The sequence below is a fragment of the Triturus cristatus genome, chromosome 4_1 (genome assembly GCF_964204655.1).
Source record: "Triturus cristatus chromosome 4_1, aTriCri1.1, whole genome shotgun sequence".
Taxonomy (NCBI): Eukaryota; Metazoa; Chordata; class Amphibia; order Caudata; family Salamandridae; genus Triturus; species Triturus cristatus.
This window is the reverse complement of record NC_140585.1, coordinates 1243583912-1243611647: the sequence shown is the minus strand read 5'-3', so window position 1 is coordinate 1243611647 and position 27736 is coordinate 1243583912. Positions and strand designations below refer to the sequence as shown.

Below are 27736 nucleotides of genomic sequence, written 5' to 3'. Positions count from 1 at the left end.
GTGCCCCGTGTATGAAGTAATGGTGAGCGGGCAAGAGTGAACTGGAACTGATGCAGGGAAGGGGGGAGGTTTAGTGAAAGAGAGGGCTAAGAAAGAGCAAAAGGTTGGAGAGAGAAAGAGCGACGAGGGGGTGGTGAAAAAGAGAGAATGAACGGCGGGAGGGCATCGTGAGATAACGAGAGGACAGGGGTGTTGAGAGAGAAGGAACACCGAGGGTGGGGTCGAGAGAGATCCAATTGGCAGAGGGATCGAAAGAGGATCCTGAATTGCAGGCCACCATGAGGCAGGCAGCCCACCCTACCCAACTTGGTGCTCAACTGAGCGGGCTAGCGCTAGGAGAGCCTAGTATTAAAAATATGTATTTGGGCAGCCACGCAGAGGAACAGAAAGAGCGTAGCTGCCATTATTAAAAATAAATCCGGCGGCACGCCGCACTGCTAATGATTGGGCGCTGCATGTGGCCCCATTGTAAAAGTGAAAGCGCGCATTGCGCGCTGCAAATACAAAAATATGAAATTAGAAGACGGCTACACATTATACAAAAGCACATTCGCAAACATCCATCACACGAATGGTAAAAAAAAGTGTTTACCCAATAATTAAAAGACTCCGTGTACTGTCGCAAGTAAAAGATCCAGTCCGGGTGGGCAGGGCCAAAAGGAGACAGGGCGGTAACAAGGAGGGACTAAAAAGCCTCACTCCCAATGGAAAGCCAGGGTTTACCATGCGCGATGACGCAAGCCAATGGAAAGAAGGGGCGGAGCCTAGACTGCACTTCTGAAATTGGCTTGATTACAAGAAGCCTCGCAGAGCAAACAGCGCATGCGCGCTACAACGCTAGGCGAGACCTAAAAATTGGTGGTCTGGAAGTGGCTTTGGGCCATAAACACATGGATGATAAATAAACCGCTAAAGCTAAATACCACATAGACTGGGCTTATGCCCTGCAGACAAAAATACCAGCCAACAGCCATGTCAACAACCTGGGGAGGAGGAGAAGCTACCGTACGCCACTGGAGACGAATCTGCCCTTCTTGGGTTGCAGGATCGGGCCAGCCTGGAGGCGACAACCAGAAGTCAGGCATACCTCAGCAGGACATGGATTAAACCCGACCTGTGTGATGGAAGAGGGAAGTGGCTGGAACTAAAGGAGGAGATTGAAAAAACGCCAAAGGACCGGGGAATTAAAAGCGCGAAAGGGAGCGAGGGGGGAACCAGTTAAAAGAAGAAAAGAAGTGCGGGGATGAGATTCCCAGAACTTCTCAACGAGACGCTAAGGGTGAACGGTTCACCAGAGTGATATTGGATACCATCATGGGGCCCAGAGAGAGAGGGAAGCAGCTGTCAGCCAGCACGGGAACCGAGACTCGCCCGACAAGCTGGCAAAGCTTTAGCATCCATCACGCTTCAGGAGCGTGGCTACGGCAGGTTCATTATCTTTTTTTAAACGAGAGAAGCAATAGAATGAGTTAACTGGGAGAAAGAAAAGGGGGCAGAACAGTCAATTACCATGAGATCTTGTGTACCTCTACAGAAATTGCCAAAAGGAAGGGGAAATACCACTGTCTAGTAATATTAGTGGCCATAGCTATGTACACAGTGAAGTCGTTTCTTTTTTTTTTTTACTTTTCTCTTATTTTGAGAAAATTATACACTTCCTATTTTCTTTCATTGAGAGGATTTTTGCCCCTGATTACCTTCACCTTATCCCAATTAGAACATCCCACACTGAACTAACTTCACAATAAAGAGGTGGTCCAATAAAGATAGGTAGCAGTGATTACCTGACTTCTCCTTTCTGTAGATGGTGCCAGCAAACAGGAACTTTCAAAGGCCTAGAAAGAAGAAGACGGACAGTCATAAGAAATATCGAAGAAGTGGCTAATCATGAAACGTCAATAAAGATTAAAAAAAAATTAAAGAAGCTCCTTTATTCTATTGTCAAGCAACAAGTGGTTGAGAATGCGGTAAATTGTTTTCCATTGATACAGAATGGATGCCTTAATTCAACACCTAATACAAGGACAATGGAAATTGGAATGGGCTCTTGAACGCCAGATGTCCTCAGCTAAGGCTGACAGAGAAGCTTTTCAGGATGTGTTGAGGACCTAAACAGGACATCTCAATAAACACGCCCAAGAACAGTTACAAGTCACAACGGGTATGCTAAACAACAGGGGACCTACAGCCACCCTACAAACATTATTACCAGGAGAAGACTTAGACTCCCTCTTACTAAAGTTTGAAAGCACAGCCAGAGCTAGTTCTTGGCCCTTAGAACGTTGGCCTTTTTAGTTGGTCCCTTTATTGAAGGGGGAGGCCCAGGCAACTTAGCAGTCCACCAACCCCCAAGGAAAGGCCCCCTATGAGGAGATTTTAAAAATGATATTATATAGTATTAGACTTGATGAAGAGGCTTATTGTTTAAAGTTTCAACAAGAGAGGGGGAAACTGGGAGATGCACCGAAAACTCTCCATTTTAAGATCAAAACAGCTGCAGAGAAATGGTTGAATCCACAGGAAAATACTAAAGAGGAAATTGTGGACAAAATATGTATTGAGCAATTGCTAGAGACATTACCTCTACCTATTCAGAGGTGGTTACACCAACATCCAAGACTTACCATTGACCAAGCAGTGGAAATGGCTACTACTTTTTCACAGGTTCAACCACGTTCTCATCCTGCAGAAGCTGAAAAGAATACCAAAACCCCTGCCAAACAAAGGATTTATTATAATAAAAGGGAATCTTAAAAGAAAAACTGCAATGAGAAAAAAAGAAATTATCTATACAATCCTGCACCTCAACTTCCCCCAGGTCCACAATGTTTCGAATGTGGCGAGTGGGGCCATATAGGTAATTTCTGTAAGAATAAAAAGCCTCCGGAGGAACAGATGGATGTCAGCTATATCCCAAGTCTCATTTATGTTACAAAGGAAATGGCCCTATGTTTCTTTGTAAGTGTTCAGATTAATAAAAAATGAACAACAGTCAGTTGTGCAAGGAGATTTAGTGCTTCCGTTACAGATAGTACCAGGGATGTTTGTCAATATTAAATGTGTTCATGGGGATGTAAAAACCTACCCAGTAGCTCGTTTAACAACTGTTACCACCTCTGCCAAACAGATAAAAGTTGAAGTATTGGTTCTTCGAGATCACCCTCAAGACTTTATTTTAGGGTTCAATAACCCACATTTTTTAGATCCATTCAGAGACACTATTCTTCAACAGGTGAGTGATCCAAAAAAAACTGGCTCAAAATGCTCTTTTAACTCCTGAACCTTGGGTAATTGACTGCAATTCTCAATTCATCCAAATGAAGGATGCGTTATTACTGCGTATTTGGGAAAAGGCCAAACAAATTAATTTACAAATGTATCCTCATTTTTGTATATAAAATGGACTTTTATGCAGAATCACCAGTCCCACAGAACCACTGCAACTCTTAGTCCCCAAAGAGTTTCAAGACCAAAGTATATTTGATGCCCATTCCCACTTGTTAGCAGGTCAGTCAGGACCTGAGAAGACAACCCGAGAGATCCTTAAAAACTTCTATTGGCCAGGTATATTCGCCCAAATAAAAGAAAATTGCCAAGAGTGCGAGATTTCTCAGTGGAAGAATCCTTATCGGCCTCCTTAAGACCCCTTCAACCTCTACCTATATATAGGCACTCCTTTTGAAAGAACTGGAATGGATCTAATTGGTCCTCTTCATAAGAGCCCCAAAGGTCATCAACATGCCCTTGTGTTGGTCGACTATGCTACCTGATATACCAAAGCCTTTTCTGTACATAGCCCAGATACAAAAACCATTACGCAACACTTAGTAGAAATCTTTTCTCGGGTAGGATTCCCAAAAGAGATACTCACAGACCAAGGAACCCCTTTTGTATCAAAGCTAATGTCATAAAATTGTCAACATATAAACATTCAACATATTAAATACTCAGTGTACCACCCCCAGACGCACAGTCTAGTTAGTCGTTATAAAGGATCTCTCAAACTCATCTTAAAGAAGATGTTATCTGGGAAAGGTAGAAATTGGAATCGTATGCTGTCCTTAGCACTTCTTGTACTTTGCAGTCAAGTCCAGAGCAGCGTAGGTTGTTTCTCGTTTGAACTGCTATATGACAGAAAACCCAGCACCTTATTAGAAAGAACAATAGATGCTTGGGAGAAGGATAAAGAACAAGATGCAGGCAATCTCCTGGAATATACTCAACAATTAAAAGCCCGAATAGGAAAACTCCAAGAGTTAGCCCTGCAAAATCTTGAAAAAAGTAAACAGAAGCAAAAGCACCTTCACGATAAGGGGAAAAAGTTATGAATATATGAACCGGGTAACTGGGTTCTTGTATTTTTACCTACTTCTACTCATAAAATTAAGTCTAAGTGGAATGGTCCTTTTAAGATAATTAAAAGAGTTAGACAAGTCTCATATACATTACAAATGGGACTGCATAAAGAACAGACGTTTCATATAAATCTATTAAAAAAATTATTGGGACAACCATATAAATCCATATACATTGTCTTTCCTGAAACTGATATTACATCTACACCTGAACAACTATCCATCAATGAAGATTGAGTAAGGAACAAAGAAAGGAACTAGAAGAGATATTACAATACTTCACTACTATATTTTCAGACATTCCTGTCCTGGCAAAACTCAGTTGATTGAGCATGCCATATCTACGCCAGAGGGAAAAATAGTGAAACTAAAACCGTATCGAATTCCGGGTGCTAGAATGGAATTAATTTGTCCTGAATAAGACCAGATATTAAAAATGGGAGTCATAGAACCCTCCAACTGGACCTCTCCCTTAGTACTTGTCCCAAAACCAGACAGGAGCATACGATTTTGTATAGACTTCTGCGCCGTCAACAAAATCTCCAAGTTGGAAGCTTATCCCCTTCCCGGAACAGATTAATTAATAAACAAATTAGGAGACACCAAATACATCACCACTATAGACCTTACCAAAGGTTATTGGCAGGTACCCTGAAGAGGAGAAGATAAAGAGAAGACAGCTTTTTCAACCCCTTTAGGATTATTTAATTTTACGGTTCTACCTTTCGGACTTCATGGAGCTCCTACTACCTTTCAAGATCTTATGAATTTAGTGTAGAAAAACCATCTAGAATATTCATCCGCCTATCTGAACGACATCATTATTTATAGCCCCACATGGGAAGACTATTTGATACATTTAACGAAAGTCCGGAATGAATTAGCAAAAGCCATTCTGCATGTTAATGTCAATAAATCCAGGGCTTGCTACAAAAAAGTAAAATATTTGTGATATCTGTTAGGAAATGAAGTTATTGAACCACAATGTGAGAAAACAAAGCTATTACTGAAATTCCCTTTCCTAAAACAAAAAAGAAGTCAGTGCCTTCCTAGGGTTAGTTGGGTATTATCGAAGGTTTGTACCTCAGTATTCCACCATAGCCACCCTTTTGACAAATCTGTTAAAGAAAGGCAACTCTACTTCAAAACTCCTACATTCTTCAGATAAAGCCATAGAAGCTTTCAAACCCTTAAAAAAGCAATCACCTCAAATCCAATATTGATTTCACCTAACTTTGATAAAACGTTCATACTTCAAACAGTTGTCTCCGACTGTAGTATAGGAGTTGTTCTCTCTCAGCAGAATACAGAGTGTCTAGAAATGCCCATTTTCTATATCAGTAGAAAGCTATTACCTTGAGAAAGTAAATATTCTACTATAGAGAAGGAATGCTTAGCCATTAGGTGGGCTATAGATAAACTATGGTATCATCTTGAGGGAAAGCCCTTTTTGTAATATACTGATCATTAATCTTTAACCTGGTTAAGCAGAAACAAAAGGAATAATCCTCTGGTCCTCCATGGGTTCCTGCGTTACAACCCTACCAGTTTAAGGTTTGCTATAGAAGCGGAAAAACCTCACTAATGCAGACTTTTTGTCTTGTTTTCCCCGATCAGGAAAATCAGGGGATGGGGGTGTGTCACCAACCTGGGAAGGAGGACAACGCTACTGTACTCCATCGGAGACAAATCTGGCCTTCTTGTGTTGCAGGATCGGGCCAGCCAGGAAGCGACTACCAGAAGTCAGGCAGACCTCAGTAGGACATGGGTTAAACTCGACCTGTTCGACGGAAGAGGGGAGTGGCCAGAACTAAAGGAAGGGCCGAAAAAATGCCAGAGCACCAGGAAATTAAAAAGGCATCAGGAAACAGAGTGAGGGGGAGACCATTTAGAAGAAGAGAATTAGTGCAGAGAGAGGTTCCCAGAACTTCTGAACAAGACGCTAGAGGTGAACGGGTCACCAGAGCGATGTTGGATACTGTCACAGGACCCAGAGAGAGGGAAGCAGCCGACAGCCAGCACGGGAACCGAGACTTGTCTGACAAGCCGGCAAAGCTGATGCACAAGCTTCAGGAGGAGCGTGGCTAAAGCTGGTACGTTATCATTTTTTAAAACGAGAGAAGCAATAGAATGAGTTAACTCGGAAAAAGAAAAGGGGGCAGAGCAGTAAATTACCCTGAGATCTCATTAACCTTTATAGGAAATACCAAAAGGAAGGGGAAATACCACTGTCTAGTAATAGGTATATGATTTTTCTCTCACTGGACCTCTTCTGCTGAGAACTCCGTCTTTGCTGGTATGAAGTCGCTCTACACAACACACACTATCATATTGTGTATGTGTATTGGACCACATCTTTTTTTCAAATTAAGGTTTTTTTGGGTATTATTTTGCAGTTACTAAACGTTTGAGCCCTGTCCATTCTTTACGCAAATTGTCAGTGCCATTTTAATATACAACTAAGCTGCCGTTCACTGGGGGTAAAGTGGGCACAAAAGGTGTATATATCTTTTCTTTAAACTATTGACCGTTTTACCTATTTTCCTTCTTTCAGATGTCATACTTGAGTAAAATAATGATCGCTTCTAACTTCCAGAAGATTTTCCCATATTCTATTTTGCTCTTGCTAGCAAGCATGATTAAAGTTTTTTTACCTTTCAATAAGACGACCTTAATCTTCTAAAAGAACGGGTCTAGTTGTTTTCACGCTAGAAGTGCAACAACGCAGTTACGTCAACGCGCATGCGCATTGCAATCTGAACGCTGTTTTGGCAATACTATTTAAAATTCCTCCCGCGAACTGACCGACATCGCCGGGGTCCGGCTATCGGGCAGAAGTAGGTCGGTTGTGGGCGTTGGACTTTGGAGTAGTAAGTCGATGCTAACATTGCTCTGTTTATGACGGGTGAGTCGCACTCGGTTTCACACTCGCGCTAATTGCTTTCATTTTGCTTTTCTAACAACAGAGTGTGACTATAAGTACGCGACCCCCGTCCGGACCCATGGGGTAATTCCCCTTCTTCTTAAAAGTAAGCAGTTTACTCCCTGAACATGTAACTTCTATAAAGTTCTTTTTAAACCATGATCTGTTTAGGTCAGTCAAACCATATGGGCGTTATTGTATGTGTGTGTGATTTTTTCACTTTAAAATTAGCAATGACTACTTATAGAGTGCAGAATGTAGACGCTCTGTTTCATAACGACCATTAAAATTATGGACTTTCTTGTCTCTGGGTCACAGAGCTTCGCTGGATGTGTCTTTGACGAATAAAATTTGTTTACAAAAAAAAATTATGGACTTTCTTAAGGCACCGGATCAATGTAGCCAAGTGGGATATGGTACTCTGTCTAAATTCAACCTCTGAAAGGAGCGTAGTTACTAACAACACTTCAATAATGAGGCGCAATGTGCATGAGTACCTGCAACAACGAAATGCCAGCTTAATTCACTCTTGTATTTTCTTTACCTTGAGGACAATTGAGTTATTATGTCTGTCCACACGACTATGTGTCTGTTTTTTCTCGTTTATCTATAGATACATATGGCTTTCTGAAAAGTGGTAAGCCCGACTACAAATTGTAAGTCCAAAACAATTTCTTACAAACATCTCAGGTTAGGGTGCACCTTAGGGTGTGCATACCGCTGTGGTGTGTTTCTCCTATTTTGGTCCTGACGAAAGCCTCGCTGAAGTAGCTAACAGGAGGCAGAAACATGTTGACCATGATTTTATTCACTTACACTTTGGATGAGTCTGGTTAATTTTGGCTAGACAATTCTGACATCCAATCGCCATTTTAACAGTGCTTGGTTTACCGCGAATAAAGTTTTTGGGGGTTTAAACCAAGCCCTTTTTAAATCACTTTTTTCTGTTTCATCACACTTGAAAGAAACCCGCTCCGCTGTAACCAGGCGTCGTAGCACACCAGGGAGGCACTCGGCCTCTCTGGTGGGAACCCAATGATGAAGCATGTCACCAACCAGGTTGGTGAGTGAGGGTTCTTTTTATTCACAAGAGTGACTCCTTTCCCGCTTTCTCTGTTCTCTTACGTTTCTACTCACTAAATAAGTTTGTTGTGCACTCTTTTGTTGTTTTTTGCTTAGATTTACCAGGGGAATAAGAGTGTCTTACTTTCCCCCTCTCTCTTGCTGTTGAGATATAGTAATAGTAGTGGCCAGAGCTATGTACATAGTGAAGCCGTTTCTCTTTTGTTCATGTTACTTTTCTTTTATTTTGGGAAAACTATACACTTTGTATTTTGTTTTTCTTTTAGAGGAGTTAAGTCCCTGATTAACTTCACCTTATCCCAATTAGAATATTCTACACTGAACTAACTTCACAATAAAGAGGTGGTCCAATAAAGACAGGTCGCAGTGACTTACCTGACTTCTCCTTTCTGTTGAGGGTGCCAGCAGATGGAAACTTTCAAGGACCTAGAAAGAAGAAAAAGAAGACGGACAGTTACAAGAAATAATGAAGAAGTGGCTAATAATGAAATGTTAATAAAGATCATTTTGTTTTTAACGAAGAGGATCTCAGCTCCTTTATTCTATTGCCAAGCAACACGCCATATGGCCCAAGCAACGTGAGGCCCCTCCAACAATGTCTGGAGAAGTAAGGAACCTAGTGGTAATCATGGTTTCAGACCTATATTTGATACCACATGTTAAAAACGTATTACAGGATGCCTTCTACATAATGAAAACCCGGTTGCATCCTTCCATACCTTGAATACCTATAGACACTGCAAGCCATCCTCACACTCATAATCTCCAAATGTAAGCATGCCGACAGCCTATACCTTGGTACACCTGCATTCATCATATGCAAAATACAACTTATCCAATATGCTGCTGCAAGACGCCTTTTCTGCTTCACCCAAGAGAACACATGACTCTAATCTTGCAATCCTTCCACAGGTTACCTGTAGCCAAAAGGTCAATGTTCACAAAGCCTCCAACGAAAAGGACAGCTATACCTAGAAGCTAAATTCCAGCCATTCAAACAAATCAGGGCATTGCGTGTCAGGTTTGTAGCACTTATCATTCCACATTACTAGAAGAAATCCATAGGAAGCACTGCTTTCAAAGTACAAACTGACAACCTCTGGAACTCACTACCAGCCAGCATTACAAACATCCTGGAGCATATACACTTCAGAAGACAGTTAAAAAACACACATGGCTATTTCCAAGACAACTACAACACCCCAGATCATGACCACAGAATCTGGAAAGACAGTCACACTCCCAAGCTCAATCTTTAGCTTACAATTCACAGGCTGGAACAACCCAAACAGCAAACTACTTTCAATAAGCAGGTAAGTTAAGAAGGGCTGACCTATGCTTTGCCAGGGCATTGTAAGTGCATTCATAACTTTCTGATCCACACTAAAACAAATGCCCTAAGTTCCAGGAGTCAGCAGCCAGCTATAACTCAAACCTCTTACATTCAATTTAGGCATATTTGCTATGAGGGTTGTTCAACACCAGTACTGTGCAACCAATAAACAGCCATCACTAAATGAACCGGCATGGAATAACTTACGAGATCTGTCCCATAGTGCCAGTCAATCAGAGGTCTTCATTCCAGTCGATGAATACAGGTCCTAAATGTCTATACACTGTGGTCACTTCTTTCACCTCACAGTGACTTTCAGATATGAAATGATAGTAACAATGCACATCACAGCAGATCTCTCCACTTCTCTCTCCCGCCATCAATGCCAGCTCTGGCCCAGAACTACACTTTAGGGGCAGATTTAGTAAGATTTTGCATCTGGGCTGTGTCACTTATGTGATGCAGGCCTGACGCAAAATCATTTTTGGTATTTATGAAGGTATGCAGAGCCGCTTTGCGTGGTTTGATAAATACAAAGTAATGCATGCCAGTGTATAGCTCTGCCTAGAGTTATCTGGCATTGGGATAGTGTTCCATGGGTGAAGCATGGGCGTTTCCTTGAAACCACCCATAGATTTTGCAGTCTAAGATTTATTAAAGCTAGTAAACATGCACGTGTCAATATGTTACGCCGTCCCCAGAAAGGCGTAAAGGAGAGAGATCTTTAATTCTTCTTGATGCTTCCGCTTTCGGTGTGTGCTGCATTGCACAGCACACACAGAAAGAGGAATATGCCTCTATGGATTGTTTTGTGCAGGAAGGTGGCCTTTCCTGCACAAAGCAATCGTACCCTTAATTCAGGCACCCTTGCACCATGGCGCAAGGATGCCTGCGCTGGCGCAAGGGTGCCTGCATTGGCACAAGGTAGCACACAGTGTGCCACCACTAGGAGACAGTAGAAATGCACTCTATTGCTGTAAATATGGTGCATTTCTACTGCTTCCCTTTCACTCAATGCAGCACAACAAGTTGCCTTGCAGGGTTGAATTTTGTGAAATGTACATAAATTTGTCTAAAAATTACTGATTTGACAACCCAATGCACTAACCAGCTAGCAGACTATAATAATACAATACTGTAAATTGACCTGCAAAGCTGCCAGTGTACTGAAAAAACAAACTACGCGTCTGTGTCTCATCATCCACCACTCTGCTACAACCTGCGTCCCAAAACACGATAACCACACCTTGGAAGTCGTCACACATGGAATCACTTCCCACATTGGATCACAAAACAAAAACACTACCCCTTCAACCACACACCAACCTATGGGATGTAGCCAGCAGCCAATTAAGGTGAGCGCTTCAGTGCCTCACTTAGGGTATTTGCACTATACAAATAAAATACATTATTTATCTTTTGTGCATCACCACAATTTGCTTTGAGTATATTCAAATATTTGTTTCCATCACACTTCAGAATTATAGAGCAAAATGTGCTTCATTTGTGCTTTCATAACTGCTGGTATATGTTAAAATATTTGTATAGTTCATTTTACAGGTGTTTACATTTTTTATGAATTAGAAAAAAATGACATCCTACTGTACTTTCTTTCGCACTCCCTGTATGCAAGGCTCCTGGAATTATGTGTTTCTGTGGCTTTTCCGCATAATTATGAATTTGCTGCATTTTCCAGATATTCTATCATCTGCTGTATAATCTGCAACTTTTAACGAAAGCCTTTTTTAAAAAAATTCAAATAAGTCCAAAATTACTAAAAACGCTGCAACACGTGCAGTCTTCGCATAGGTGTTGACTGGTCACTTTTTAATTATTTCTAGCTGTATTTAGATGTGGTACTGTAACTAATGAAGTGACGCCTTTGAACAGATAGTGCTAACGTGTGAAAATGACAAAATAGTGAAGTGAAACTATCATAAAATGTGCTGAAATAGGTTGCATAATTTGTGTTTTCTTTTGTCACACAATTTAGTCAACATTGCCGCATGTTTTAGCCCACCACCGAATAATTCCATTGATCCTGTCTGTACCCCAGCAAGATTGTCCATCGTTCACTTTACAAAATCCTCTCAATTTGCAGTCAGGGAAAGAAAAGTAAACATCATCTTTACTTGAAAGAACAGAAAGCAATTTTTCAGAAGATGGAACCTGACATTTAACCTATCTTGGAACAGCAGCCAATGCAACAAGATAAAAATAAAACGTAAAGGCATTTTTATTGCTCAAAACCCTTCTGAACTCTCGCACCTCTATACAGACCCCCCCAGGATATTGCGGTTTGGATTAGCAAATTTAGCGGCACAAATATGGAAATTCAGCGGCACAAATATGGAAATTTAGCAGCATTTTTGCTGCCCTTTATTTTACTCATAATCATTCATTTTCAGCTTTAAAACAATGGAAACTGTTTTAGCAGAGTATTCCACTTTGAAATAGGCCCTGATGTCATGTCATTTCCTGTGATGTCCCTTCCACTACCCCATGCATTTTAGTGAATTGACGCCCATGCTCTAGTTGGCCATGTTACCCCCTCAACTTCCATGTCCAATGTGCCTGTATTTAAAATATATCTTGATGCGTTGAGACAACCCATACTTTAATATATTAAAGCAACTTCTGAATTTGAAAGGTTTATTAAAAAGGGATTTCTAGTTTAGCTTTTACGTATATTGCTAGCAAGAAATAAATATACTTGAAAAAAATAAAACAGCCTATTTCCGTGATTTATTGCAGTACAACTTTGCTATAACATGAAGGTTGAGTATATGGCTGACATGAATGTTTGCTTGGCCCATGTTACGAGCTCATAAATCATAAATATCTTGAGTTCATTTTATAACTGCTGTAGAAGTTTTGTGATGCACGGATTGATGGTGTACCTGTTATCTCCCTGTAAAAAGAGCCAGGTCCAACAGAAGGCTTTTAAAGACTCTTTAGTACAGGATTCAAATTTCAGAATTGAACAGCATTCAGAATAAGGCAGAAGGAGAGACATCTAACAACTTAGTAAATACACCAATATTCCAATAATAAGACCTTTTTTGCACAATTATAAACACGGGGAAGATTTACAACAAAGGGAGTAGTCCTTTTCACTTTTAGTCACACACTTTAATTTGTGACACTTCTCCACATCTAATAAGGTTCTTAATTTGACACATAGCATAATACAGACTATGGATTACTTTAGGGGTCGCTATATTATGTTTATGATCTGGAACACAAATGTAAATATCAATTTTGGCACAAAGGTGAGCTGAGACGGTCACTCATTTTAATTAATATAGGAATAATTGTCCTTTTGGTGATGGAAGAATCAACAGTATGCATATGCTCATTCAAAAGTCAACACAGAATTTATTGTACAACTTGTATGTATTTTTCTTAGCCATGAAAAACGTCAATTATCATAGAAATGTCAAAACCTTTTCCCGGCATTCCTTTATTTTCTCCGACACTTATGTAAAAATCGCGGCATTTTTACAAAAGTGCCGATTTCGTGGCAAACCGCGAAATCCTGGAGGGTCTGTTATACTGTGCCAGCTGCCTTGGTCATTAGGGGGGGGACAGATTGATTTGGTGTGGCCCGGCCCGCAAACGACCCCCCGCGGCTATGGCCCTGATTACCAGCTACCCAACTCCACCCCTCATCCCCCCGTTATTCAACTGAGAAGCGGTACCCCATCTTCAGAATTATTTTACTAAGCACTTACCAAGACACTAGAAATAAAATGCCACACAGCAAGCTTTGACACTACTTAGATATGTACGGTAACCCGATGACCATGTCACCTGGGGCACCGTTTTCCCAGTCATAGCTTATTGTTAACAACCTGGCGCTTTCTGAGTGGTGACACTCTTGCCTCACTTCAAGTGAACCAACTAACTTAACACAGCTGAAAACATGAATTTTTAAATGGAAAGCCGAGTCTTGGAATAAGGCCTCCAAGGTGACATGGAGTCATCTGGTAAAAGGGTGGGTGTTTCTTCCTGTCAATGAAGCATTATTGTACAATGAACTGCACTAGTGGCTAGAGACAATGGCAGCTACTACCAACCAGCAGCTAGAGGGCATACGCATTCTTGTACAAGGTCTAGTAACTATAGCCAGCCGGTAGCGACCAGGCCCCTTTCTTCTCTGCGTGCAATCAGTGGCTTAGCTAGGTGCCATGGGTCCTAGTGCAAGCAAAGTACTGGGCCCCCTCACTAAAGTGACATCTCAGTCTACCAGCTACCCCCAACACTCCTGAACGTCCATCGGCGGACTCTGCGTCTGCCACATCAAAACTCACTACCATTATCATACACACACTGTTGCATTTCCACTCCCCGCAACGCGTTTCTGCAAGTCAAAGACAATACCAAAGCCATTACGTTTCACCCGTGTAAAGTGCATGCACACAGACATGACATGCAGGGACCCCCCACTTCACTGCTGCCCTCACATAGGCACATCCCTCATGCTGCATTCACATAGGCACATTCCTCATGCTGCCCTCACATAGGCACATCCCTCATGCTGCCCTCACACAGGCATGTGCCTCACTCTGCACTCCCACAGACACAACTTTCAACCTGTAGACCACTCACCCTGCACTCACAATAATGTTAATCTCACACTCACACAGGCACATCCCTCACAATGCACTCGCAAAATATGCTGGATATCCTTCACTCACACAAGCACACTGCTGACAGAGGTACGCCGCACACGAGGAAGGAGCAGAGTGGACAGAAGGTGGCATAAGTCCACTAGTGTAATTCACAGCTCCTGAAGTAAGCTACACTAAAGACTGAATGTCCACTGAGGTCATCTAATCTCACATAAGCCCAACTTGGGCCAGCACTGCAGACTATGCAAGTCTCATCTTTGTGGACTTTTGCAGGGAAGAGTTGTGGCATAAAAAGAAATCCCATTTTCTTTCTGGAAAACAACATGGCTTTCATTGTAGTGCAAGCATATGCTAAAATAAATAATGAATGTACATTCTTCTGATGAGGCTTGTCCGAGTGAGTGTACAGTCATTGGTCCTCAACCCGTTTGGTTTTATTGGAAGAGGGCATGCTATGATAAATGAAGTCTGTAAAAGATATTTTGTATGGGCTTGTTCATCAGCTGCCTGCTTACCATCACTGCACAAAGGGGCATAGCTACCAGTAGTGCAGCCCGTGCAATGCACTGGGCCAACTACAAAACCCCCTTGAGAGGGCACCCACATCCATGCTGGATTCCCAAAGGTGGAGGAGTATTAAAGCTTAGCTTACATTTTAATTGTATCTTCTCACATTTGCTGTGCATTTAAAGACAGAGGACAAATGTCAGTCTAGTCGTTTGACAAATTGCTGCTTATTCTTTTAACATTGTGACTGGTGTTTACTTTTCTTTCGCTTAGTACAAAGTGTCAGGATTTTGTTAAGTGAACTGTGAGAAAATGTTGCTGGTGTGAAAGGAAAGGCTGCAGTATGTTGGTTTCTTCTAACACAACAAAATATAGATAACTATAAACGATCTGTATAAATATCTCAAAATAAATTAACAGACAAGCACAAATGAAGTGATTTTTTTCAAATTCAAAAGTGTGACGAAAACAAAGATTTTAGTAGGGTCAAAACAAATCAAGACACTTTACGTGGCAAATGACAAATATTCGCTGAAACCCAGTTTCCACAGATTAACATTTGTGCACTATGTAGCCAGTACAATTGTATGTCTGTGCAAATGTAGTGGTCACATCAATTGAAAATGTGCTGTATGTATATCACAGTGGCTACCACACCATGCTTTAGTAATATATTTGTGACAGCGTGCTCCTGAATTCAACAGCAGCTACAAACTACATTCACCCTTACCACTCTCCTGCTGAATAGGCGTGGCTCGTTTGCGACACTTGTTCTTTGTATGATGCTTGGATTTTTCAAAATCCCTATGAGTACAGTGATGTAACATTCATGGCAGCACCACCAGTCTGAAAATTGTTCCAGCACCACTGTCTATTAGTGCCACAGGAGCTCGTACAGCAGTGGGAGCTTGCTATTAGCTCCGTTTGATTCCCTCAGCAGCAGGAGTCAGATTCCGAGCAGCAGAATCTACTGAAGTGCCTGCAGGAGCACTGAAGGACCTCATTGCATGCACTGAACAGCCAAGCAGTGCACATGCTCACTTCATAGATACAGAGTTCGCCATTCGGCCTGGATGCCTGCCAGCAGTAAAGGTTAAAAAAAAAGTTACGTCCATGCTGCTGAGTGGCTTCGGAAGACAAGACAGTCATGGTAATGACTACGTTCAACCTGATGGGTGGAGGGCAGATGAAAGCAATTTGTTAAAGAACATAGACTTTCTGTGCTAGAACTAGGAAACTTAGGGGCATATGTAACAAGCCCTTTTCCCATTCGCAAACGGGCCGATTCTCAAAACCGGCCCGTTTGCGAATGGGAAAAGGCCTTTTGGGATGTATCATCCCAAAAGGGCATCGCAAATTAGAGTATCGCAAAATTTGCGATTCTCTATTTTGCGATTGCATTTAAGGAATCTCAAATTGCGACTCCTTAAATGAAATGTATGAAGCACAAAAAAAGTGCAATTTGGCCGTAAGGAATCGCAAATTACCACCAACTTCAAGTTGGTGGTAATTTGCGATTTCTTTGAAAAATGCAAAAAAGTGCATTTTTCAAAGTGCCATGTGACGCACATAGATGCCCTTAGGGCATCTATGTGCGCCACATGAGCACACATACATATTTCAGAGGTGCAACAGGGTGTCCTTTTGACACCCTGGCACCCTTGAAATTGCATTCTCATTTTGCGATTCTCAAATTGTGAATCGCAAATTGAGAATGTCTTCCCACTCATTCCTATGGGCCTCCTAGCCCATAAGAATGAATGGGAAGGTATTCCTTAATTGCGATTAGAAATTTGCTAATCGCAATTAAGGAATGCCAAGGAATCGCAAAACATTTGCAAATTTTTTATTACATCCCGTTTTGCGATTCTCAAATAGCGATTCCCTAAAAATCGCTATTTGAGAATCGCAATAACGGTCTTTGATACATATACCACTTAATGATGTGAGCATTATGCTTCATTTTATGCTAAAAAATGCACAAGTAACTTTAAACAAGTTACTGCGGTCTCTAATGCACAATCCTACCTTATTAAAGCCGGAAGTAGGAATAGTTATCCTCCTGAGATCCGTGAAAACAGGCCAGAATCTCAGAAAACAAGATGTTGCTCCCCAGAGCTAGATACTGAGAATGGGAACTCAAGTAACTGTTATATATAGTACTGTAGTAGAGGTGTTTGAACCAGCAAATAAACACAAAGAGCCAAATTAAAGGTCTGTCTTGGCTCCAAGGGCCCGTCTTGGTTCTAAGAGCCTAGGCACAAGCTGAGCCATGAGAACATTTGGCATGGAAAAAGTGAAACAAGCATTATGTAAAAATATGGTAAAGTGTCTTCAAAATTCAAAAAATTATATATCTTTGACAAGCATTTCAGTTCAGTACATCAGATTATATCACTGCATTGAGAGGTGTTTTTTTTAAAAGTGATATTGTTTAAACATGAACTAAGAAACATTCATGGTTCCAACCCCTACTCCAAAGACAATATCCTTAGTGAACTAAGAGGCAAGTCAGTTGGCATGTGCCCTCTATATGTGGGCTATAATCCTATTTTACACGGAGCAACATTAAAGGCCATTAAGTCAAACACAAAAGAGTTTTTGTTTAGCACCCATCCATACATATTTTGAGGTATTCTCATATGCAATAAAAATGTACAAGCTCATCTCAGGGCATCTGCAAACTGTCAACAGTGTACCGATTCCCAGGGCTTTAAGTGGCAGATTAAAACGTGGGAGGTCTCTAAAAGAGCATGGCCAGAAAGCGCACCTAGAAATCCTTCTCAAAAGGCATGGCATGTCAGTCAGTCAAGAATTACTTTATTCGGTTTACAACCGAAACCATAAAAGCATATAAATATTAAAAAACATACACTATAAATATCAATAGTAATAAACACTACAAATTGGGTTAAAAAGGCATACAAGACACTTGGTTTCAATTCATGAGTTACCCAAATAATTATTATACCCAAGAAATTTTTTTCCTTAGTCTCATTGAGATTGCTAAAAAATTGGCAATATTAAACATCTCCCACGTAGATCCCAGCATTTGTAAATATAAAAGGGCCGGTTTAACCTGCCTAAAGCCTTTCTCCTTGATAAGGGGGATAATGAATTTTTTGTGAATAGGAGACAGGTGTTTACAAAAGAAGATAAAGTGCACTGTGTCTTTAAGGGAGAATCCGTCACAAGAGCAGATTCCCAAATCCCTATTGCTAGACCATCCTGGGGAATTGGTGAGCAAAAGATGGAATTTGTTCAGTCTAAACTTGGTCAGTAAAAAACGATGATTCATATTGTTAACGATGACCAAGTAGGGTTCAATACTGTTGGATGTAATTATCAACTGATGGGCCCTGACTGAGGGTTTAAGTAGCTCCTTATCTTCTCTTTCTAAAACTATCCGCTGTTTAAATTCAGTTTTCACCCATTTTAGATCCCCCTTGATTAAGTTGCCCGGTAAATCAAATAATTCTGGACGACCTAATTCCCTGGATAGGTTCTTAATATAATTTATCCAGGGAATGGAGCAGCCATACTCAAGAGATAAACAATCTTTTAAAATCGCATGATTTAGTTCCAGATCAGGGTTTAGCCAGGTTGTAATCCATTTTAACAATGGAGCTAGGGCAATACGGTCCTCTAAGAAATCTATCCCGCGTTCCTGATGAACAATAAAAGCAGGGGTTGACTGAGGTAAACATAAGATGGATTTTAGAAATTTATCTTCAACTATTTGAAGAGTTTTAACATCTTTGATTCCCCACAAATCGGCCCCGTACATTGCTATAGAAAGACATTTAGCAACATAAATGTTCAAAATGGCCTGTATGGGCTTCACCCCCAATTTGCGGGCAAAGTCCAAGACAGCTAAGGTGGACCTGACATATACATTGCGCTTAGCTGCCAATTGCGGAGACCAATTGAACTTGTCATCAAAGATAACCCCCAAATAGGGAAATCTACTCACACGGGATAAAACATGCCCTTCGCAATACAAGGTCTTAACTTTTTTTGCTTTACAACCCATAATCATGACATGCGATTTGGAGAAATTCACACTAAGATCCAGTGCTTTCATAAAGTTTGCAAAAGAGTCCAGCAAACGTTGCAGACCCACAGGTGTACGTGCTAATAAGGCGGCATCGTCGGCATATAGTAATGCCGGTATGGAGAATTTGCCAGCTCTTGGGATGTCCTTGCACGACCTAGTTAAAATAGCACCTAAATCGTTGATATATAAAGTAAAAAGCAGGGGGGCTAAAATACAGCCCTGTCTAACACCATTTGAAATTTCAATCTTACCAGTACAATTACCCTGGCGGTCGTATCTGACAGTGGCGGAGAGGTCCCTATGTAAGTCAGCCAGGAAAAATACAATATTTTCATCAATGCCACACTTAAGGAGCAAATCCCACAGCTTTGACCGGTTCGCTCGGTCAAATGCCGAGGACAGGTCCATAAAGGCAAGATATAACTTCCCTTTTTTGGCAATTGTGTATTTACCTATTAATAGATATAGGTTCAGACTTTGGTCTATAGTGCCTCTACCTGCTCTGAACCCATATTGTAAACAAGAAAGGGTCTCGTTCACCTCCAGCCATGCTGTAAGTCTCCCCAAGACTACACGCCCAAGGACTTTGACTGCAGAATCAATAAGGGAGATAGGGCGGTAACAACTAGGATCCCCCCTGCAACCTTTTTTAAAAATTGGTATAATCACGGATTCGGACCAGGTGTCCGGGATGCCTGAGACACAAACCCTGTTAAAAACATTCATTAAAATTACAGACCAAGTCTCAAGGTCAGATTTATAAAGGTCAACCGGGACACCATCCGGGCCCGGGGCCTTATTACTTGTCATTTTTACAATGGCCTCTACTACCTCGGACTTAGTGACCGATAAAATATATTGATTTGTAATAGGGGGCAACGTGGTCAACGCCCCATTACTCACCCCTTCATAGACTGACTTAAAATGAGTACACCACAAGTCTTCCTCTATGCCACAATCTAATTGGCCATTACATGCATCGTGAAAATAGGGTTTATTCACGACAGACCAGAACTTTGCACTATTTCTAAGAACATCCACAGAAGCTAATTCCCCCATGCATCCTCTCTAATCTTTTGCTTTCTTGTTTTCAAGGCTTTATCATATTCTTTCCTAAGCTTAGCAATAATCGGCCTATTGATAGGTTTACAACGTAAAGCAGCCTTCAGCCTTCTATTAGCCGAAGAGCAATTACTGTCGAACCAACCTAAATCGGCGTTATCATTACCCTTGGCTGGGCAACTAAGATCCGCAGAGATTTGGGAACAGATTGCCGAATAAGCCTCTAGAACTTCCTTATTATCGGCATCCAAATCCAAACAAGTATTTATCTCGGAGCCCACTTTCCTTTTTAGATTCGAATGAAAGTCCTCCGGAATTATTTTGTTCCATCTAATCCTGCGATTCTGATCAGAGGGGCGGATACTAGATTTATCCGTCCTGCCCAAAGTTTTAGTAGGGATGATAAAAATATCTGAAAAGCTAAGGACCACAGGGTTATGGTCACTAAAATGTGACCAAGTCGCCTTATAACCGTGAATCAAATCACCGAGTGCACAACTAATAAAAATATAATCAATGACAGAATGTTTGCCATTCCCTTTAAAGGTAGGATTTACCTCAGACGTCGTAAGAGGGAGTATAAGACCAAAGTCAGCTAAAATTGACTCGAGACAGTCTCCCTGAACTGAGTGCTCAAAATGAGCATCGCCTTGTGTAGATGAGCCTAGAGGATCAAAAGACAAACAATTTTCTGGACAGCCGTGAATATTGAAATCACCCAACATTATAATAGAACAATCGTTTTGATTTGCATCCTTGTAAGCTGCCAAGAAGCGTGTTAAAGCTAAGAGATGATCAGTTGTGGTGACTCTATCAAAAGAATTATAAAAATTTACTATTAAAAAAACACCTCTTTCTAATAGGGAAATTTGAACTGCCAGACTGTTCCGTGAACCTGTATCTATTTGAGTCAGTTGACCCGGAATGCTAGCGGAGATTAAGGTAGCCAGCCCACCTTTTGCCCTCCCCGCATTTGAGGGCACGGCTGGAACAAAAAAACTCCTGTACCCATCAATGGACAGGGTATTCTCTATGTCCCAAGTTTCTTGTAAACTAATAATGTGTCCTGAGCCTATAAATGATCGCCAAGCTGGATCATCAATTTTATTTTTCAAGCCAGCTATGTTCCAGGTGACCACACTGAATAGATTACCCAATACGCCAGAAATGGATGCGGTATTACAGTCATCCAATGGCTGCAATATGTTCTCATCACAACCAGCTACCCGACTATCCAGAGTATTGCACTCTACCAGTGTCCCTAGTCATTCATTGTTATCTAGGTTTGAGAGAGCGTCAAATCTATTGGAAATAGGGATAGTATAGTTGTTTAAGCCAATATCCCTGATGGGGTCACTAAATAGCGGCCCAACAAGAGATGGAGGATAAAAAAAGGCTAAGGGGAGAACATTAACAAAATCCGTCTGAATTCTTACTGTCCCCGCCTGTTTCAATATATCCTCAACCAACCTTGGAGATCTAAAACTTACAACAATACAATCACCCGTCAAACTCTTGTTCGTCCTGCCCACCCACGGGACCCTTCTGATCATCATAAAATTGTTGGCAAGATGTTGTCCCAAAACAGTTTTATTAGATAAGAAGTGGATGGCCTTATTTTTCAAAGAAGTCCAGTGTTCTCTATTATCCCCTTCCAATTTTGGAACATTAGCTAAAATGATGGTATATGGGCAGGCCTCAACAGGTAAATGGAGGGAGTCCCTCTTATCATAATTGGCCAAAGAACCAGGCTTCACTTCAGTATTCCGGGAACCTGAGACCATCGCTTGTGTTGTGCCCCTAGATGTTAAAACTGGGGCTGGAGGGTTTACACCGGTAGTCGAGATGGAACCATGAGATACTGGTTGTTGGGGTACAGTAATTATGGTGTCCAAAAGGTTAGTAACCGAGGCAGTGGCTAGGCTAAGAGAATTAATTGCCCGGGTACTAGGGTCAGGAATGGAAGCCCTAGGAGTGAAATGCGACTCAATTATAATCAGCCGCTCCTCAATACGCCTCAGGGTAATCAATAAAGGAGCAGTAAATGATTTAAGATGATCATCAAGAACAGTTTTAAGATCTGACATAAATTTTTCACTGTTTCTATCGACAATACTATCAGTTGCTGAATTAGTACCAACATTCCCTGTCGCTCCCAGAGTCTCGCTAACTGAGCGGGGGGCCTCAATATTAACTTTAACTTTGTTCGAACCAGGAGCGGGACTAGCTTTAGGTAATTTTGCCGGTTTTCTACCACCTTGAGGGTTATCCTTCGTCTTTCTTTTCCCCATGGCAATTTTACCACCACCAACGTTCAAATTAGACCTAATCCTTGATTGCCTAGTACGAACAACCGGTGAGGGTTGTACGGGACTCACTGCGGTAGAGGGGGTAGACACAATTGTAGGACTAACATTAATACAAGAACCATTCATATTCTCAAGCAAATGCAGATCAACCAAGGGGACATTATCTGATGAACAGACCACAGCGGGTGATAGAGGGACAGATAATCTGATGGGGTCCAAAGATAGTCTTCGTTCGACCGAAGCAATCTCTTTCACGATGGCAGATTCTGCCTGCTTTAGATAATTATCCAAAGTCCCCATACCCGCAACCCTGGTGCATGCCTTAGAAGACCCTTTCGACATGCTTCCACCGCCCAGTACACAGCACAATCCAGCCAACCAATAAATGGCACGGTAACTCGTGCTATGAACTCCTCCTCACAGTCACCTGTACAAACCCAAGAATGGGTGGGCAGTCCAACACCAGTTTACAGTCACTTTACAGAGGGCAGTCCCAACCCAACCTCTATCGGCCTCTGAGGGCCACAGAGGGCCCGCCCTTTGCCCGGGCTTAGCCCGGCGCCGCCCGCGCGCGTCCCGCAACGCGGAGGAAGCTGCGGGCTTTTAGTGCGCCTCCGGGCGCGTGGGTGGCGTCAGACGGGCGCTAGGGCGCCTGGGAGATGTAGTCTCCCCGCTCTCCGGCCGCAGAGTAGAGTAGCGGCAGCGAGGGAGACCCGATGTGCAGGAGGCCCAGGAACGGCAACGGCAGGGCAGGTAGTTAAGTGCGCCAGCAGGGACCCAGCAAGCAGAGTTACAGGACTCACATTCAAAACTTCCCGCTCCCCCGATGAAGCTGCGGGCTTTTAGTGCGCCTCCGGGCGCGTGGGTGGCGTCAGACGGGCGCTAGGGCGCCTGGGAGATGTAGTCTCCCCGCTCTCCGGCCGCAGAGTAGAGTAGCGGCAGCGAGGGAGACCCGATGTGCAGGAGGCCCAGGAACGGCAACGGCAGGGCAGGTAGTTAAGTGCGCCAGCAGGGACCCAGCAAGCAGAGTTACAGGACTCACATTCAAAACTTCCCGCTCCCCCGATGAAGCTGCGGGCTTTTAGTGCGCCTCCGGGCGCGTGGGTGGCGTCAGACGGGCGCTAGGGCGCCTGGGAAATGTAGTCTCCCCGCTCTCCGGCCGCAGAGTAGAGTAGCGGCAGCGAGGGAGACCCGATGTGCAGGAGGCACAGGAACGGCAACGGCAGGGCAGGTAGTTAAGTGCGCCAGCAGGGACCCAGCAAGCAGAGTTACAGGACTCACATTCAAAACTTCCCGCTCCCCCGATGAAGCTGCGGGCTTTTAGTGCGGCTCCGGGCGCGTGGGTGGCGTCAGACGGGCGCTAGGGCGCCTGGGAGATGTAGTCTCCCCGCTCTCCGGCCGCAGAGTAGAGTAGCGGCAGCGAGGGAGACCCGATGTGCAGGAGGCCCAGGAACGGCAACGGCAGGGCAGGTAGTTAAGTGCGCCAGCAGGGACCCAGCAAGCAGAGTTACAGGACTCACATTCAAAACTTCCCGCTCCCCCGATGAAGCTGCGGGCTTTTAGTGCGCCTCCGGGCGCGTGGGTGGCGTCAGACGGGCGCTAGGGCGCCTGGGAGATGTAGTCTCCCCGCTCTCCGGCCGCAGAGTAGAGTAGCGGCAGCGAGGGAGACCCGATGTGCAGGAGGCCCAGGAACGGCAACGGCAGGGCAGGTAGTTAAGTGCGCCAGCAGGGACCCAGCAAGCAGAGTTACAGGACTCACATTCAAAACTTCCCGCTCCCCCGATGAAGCTGCGGGCTTTTAGTGCGCCTCCGGGCGCGTGGGTGGCGTCAGACGGGCGCTAGGGCGCCTGGGAGATGTAGTCTCCCCGCTCTCCGGCCGCAGAGTAGAGTAGCGGCAGCGAGGGAGACCCGATGTGCAGGAGGCCCAGGAACGGCAACGACAGGGCAGGTAGTTAAGTGCGCCAGCAGGGACCCAGCAAGCAGAGTTACAGGACTCACATTCAAAACTTCCCCATGTATAGTTGAGGATGTGGCTTAAAACATATAAACTAAAATAATTTTCCTACCTTAGTCTACAACCCCACTAGTATTTTGGTTCTTCTCTGTAAGTGTTCTGTTATTGCATCCAGACATATCCCACAGTAAAGGATATAAGCCCAAATCAAGCCAAACCTATTGTCTTTGCCAATGCTTGAAATCAGTATCAGAAAATAGGTAACAACAACAATGTTGTTGTGAATAATTAGAACAGACAATGTTTCAATTCTGAAAATGTGAGGCTGTATTAAAAATGACTACGTCCATGGAACGGATAGTCTTCTTTCGAGTCTCTCAATCACTGCTGTTCTTCCCTTCACACCACTTTTCTCTGCAGTCTCGCTGTTAGACACTTATTCCCTTCTTCTCACCACATCTTTTTGAAATACCCCCAGCTGCATGTTTCACATCTCATCTTTTTTCACTTTAGCATCTTTTTTTCACTCTGTCCTGCAAGTGCTTTCATGCATATTCGTCACTTCACTGCCCCTTACACACACACAATGCACCCACTCACCTGTGATAACTACATTTTCTTTGACTTTTACCATGACAATATTTTGAAAACTGTGTACAGGGCCGGACTGGCCGTAGCGGGCACCGGGCGATCCCCCGGTGGGCCACACGGCTGAGAGACGGTTTTGGGTCCCTGGGGGCCATTTTTGTTACAGGGGCGTTTTTGCAGCTATGCTTCAAAAACGTCCCTGTAACAAAATCGGCCGAAAACCGGCCCTGGCAAAGAGCTCGGCAACACCCCCAACCCCCCCATCGGGGCGACCGAGCACTCTGCCAGGGCCGGTTTTGGTTCACAGTCCGGCCCTGGCTGTGTACCTCCTTCGCACACTTTTACATAGAATCACAATTACAATTGGCACATGTGATTATTGCTCTGTGTGACCTGTAGAGTTTCCAAGAATTGTAAGAGCATGTATTCTGAACACATTTATGACCCACAGACAGGTTCTGTGAGAAACTTGCACAGCCTTCAGCCTTATTTCCGGAGCTTTCAATTGTGGCCCATTATAAACTTCCCTGAACTCACACAGACACCTACAGGCAACGTCGTTCACAACCAGCACTATACAGATTTACGGAAAAAAATACAGAAACACAACATCCTGGAAAAATCAAACACTCTTAGCAAATGCAAGAGTGAGTAAAACATGTTATATGTATTTGTAAAGCGCACGATCCCCCGCAACGCTATCCTAGTGCTGAGCAGCTGTGTGTGCTTAGCCCTACCTAAGATATGTTGGTTAATTGAAAAGCCAGGTTTTCAGGTTGTTGTGGAATTGAAGAAGAGAAGAAGGAGAATCTGATGTGGGGTGGTAGATCGTTACATGCTTTAGGAGCAATGTAAGAGAACTCCTGTCCTCCTAATCTAGTTCTGTACGAGGGTGGGATGTGTGTGAGTAGGAATTCTTTGGTGAAGGCATGGTGGATGTAAGGGTCAGCAGGGGCCCAAGTGGATGGCCTTCATGGTAGCAGCGGTTTCAACGGCCATGAGGTCAGGGGTCTTTCTTCGGCCATGATGGGAAGGTGAGTTGCAACGGTGATGGGTTCCGGTTGAGGGTTGAAGTTGCCGTATAAGCAGGAAGAATTCTGAGAGACTGTGACCAAGGTCTTGCAAAGGGGTGACGCTGCTTTGGGTGGCAGAAGGTATGGTGAAATCTTTGATGGTGAAGATTTCATTGTTGCTTTTTGTGCCAGCCACAACGTGGTCTGCAATAGCTGTGTGCTTGATGTACCATATCTCCTGGTAGTAGCGTCTTAGGGCAGATTTGAATATGTGTTTATCCGTGGTCTCTTGATTTGTTCCCTATTTGCGCTCCAGTTGCTTGTAGTGTTGTAGTGATGTTTCGTCAGGCTCTGTGTTCTTCTGTGTACCAGCTGGCCTGTGGTGAGGCTTTTGCCATTGGTTTGCACTTGAGGGGAGTCAGGGTGTCAGCACATGAAGTGATCCAGCTGTTGAGGTTCATGATGGCTTTCAGCGAGATGCCCAGGCTTCTTCTGTGCAGCTTTTTCAGCTGCGGTGGCTGGTTCGGTGGTAGTAGGTCTGTGGTTGTGCGGGAAGTGGTTGTGTGAGATGCAAATGCTGAAAATGACATAGGTGTGGTCTGTCCAGGTCATAGTTTATGGCTTGTCGACTGTGATGTTGCTTATTGAGAATAAAATTGGGTCTAACAGGTGTAAAGTGGTGTGGGTGGGTTCAGGAATGTACTGGCCGAGCTGGAGGTTTTCTGGAAAGGTCGTAGACTTTGGGTGGTGCAGTCTTCTAGGTGAAAGCTAAGGTCTTTGAGGCGGATAAAAGTGCTGGGGCTGATGATAGAGGAGTGATGAACTCTGTGATATTGCTTGCGAAATTGATGGAGGGTCCTGGTGGTCTGTATAAAACGGTTCCAACAAAGAGGAATTTGTCTGTGATTCATATTGTGAATGTGAGGTGTTCAATGTAGCTGGTGGCATGTCTGTGTAGGTAAGGCAGCTAATAGTATCTCTGAATGCAATGGCGACTCCCTCTCCGGGCTTATGCTGACGGACTGCCTGGCAAACATGTAGCTGGCAGGGATGACTGTGGCGATGTTTAGTGCAGAGGTTGGGTTTAACAATTATTCCGTGAGCAAAAGATGATCGCTAGCGTGGTTGTGTAGGAGGTTCCATATCAAAAACAACAAAAGAGGAGAGAGCCGGTCAAAATGTAAAGAAACTGGGAGCCAAAGAGAAGAAGGCAGATTCAGCCCACTAAGTTGAGACAAATCCCATCAGCCCACCGTTTTGGCAGAACATAATCATCTGGGAGTAAGGTGGATCAACTCATTGCAGTGCACCCTATTTCAGGGGAACCATCACTGTGTATATGCAATGAGTTTGCAGTCTTCCAGAGAAAAAGTCTCAAAACATAGTGGTACTGAAAAAGATGTGAGATGCAGTGCAAAACAGAAGAGAAGTTTATTAAAAATGGCTACCTGATAACACCACCCAATTTTATTCGGTGTCAAAAATAGTGCCAAGATTAAAAAACTGACAGATGCATCGGTACCTCCCCTTCGGCTTGGACAAGGAGAGGGGTACCGACGGATAGGTGAGCTTCCTTTCTTTATGTTTAGAACTTTGTACCTCGAAATGCTCAGTAGGAGACTTATTTTACCATGTTCTCCCTTTTATTTGATGCATGGCAGGTATACTATTTCACAAGCTTGCTTGTGAGTGGTTTTTTCAAAAATATTTCTATAGACTGATATATTCAATTCTGATTTTCAAATACTATTTGTTTGAAACCTTGAGGTCAAGTAATCTGCATTGAATGAAGTCTCTGTTTTTTTTTAGGCCAGTGGTCTGTCTTCAAGGCCAACAAGGAAGTTTTATTCTAATTTTCGCAAGATCACATATACATTTTTAAGGATGTGTTTTCTTACACTTAATACAGAGCGGGGCC

At 43.1% G+C, this 27736-nt stretch overlaps 1 pseudogene across 1 annotated transcript in view; it reads right to left on the bottom strand.

The window, feature by feature from the left end:
* LOC146856504 (leucine-rich repeat-containing protein 3 pseudogene) overlaps positions 1 to 27736 on the bottom strand; it is a 304837-nt pseudogene that overhangs the window by 240687 nt on the left and 36414 nt on the right. Inside the window, exons 2-3 of the transcript XR_014981502.1 lie at positions 8737 to 8787; positions 1785 to 1835 (exon numbers count right to left, since the gene is read on the bottom strand). The product of XR_014981502.1 is annotated as a leucine-rich repeat-containing protein 3 pseudogene, transcript variant X1 (transcript). The remainder of the gene's footprint in view (positions 1 to 1784; positions 1836 to 8736; positions 8788 to 27736) is intronic.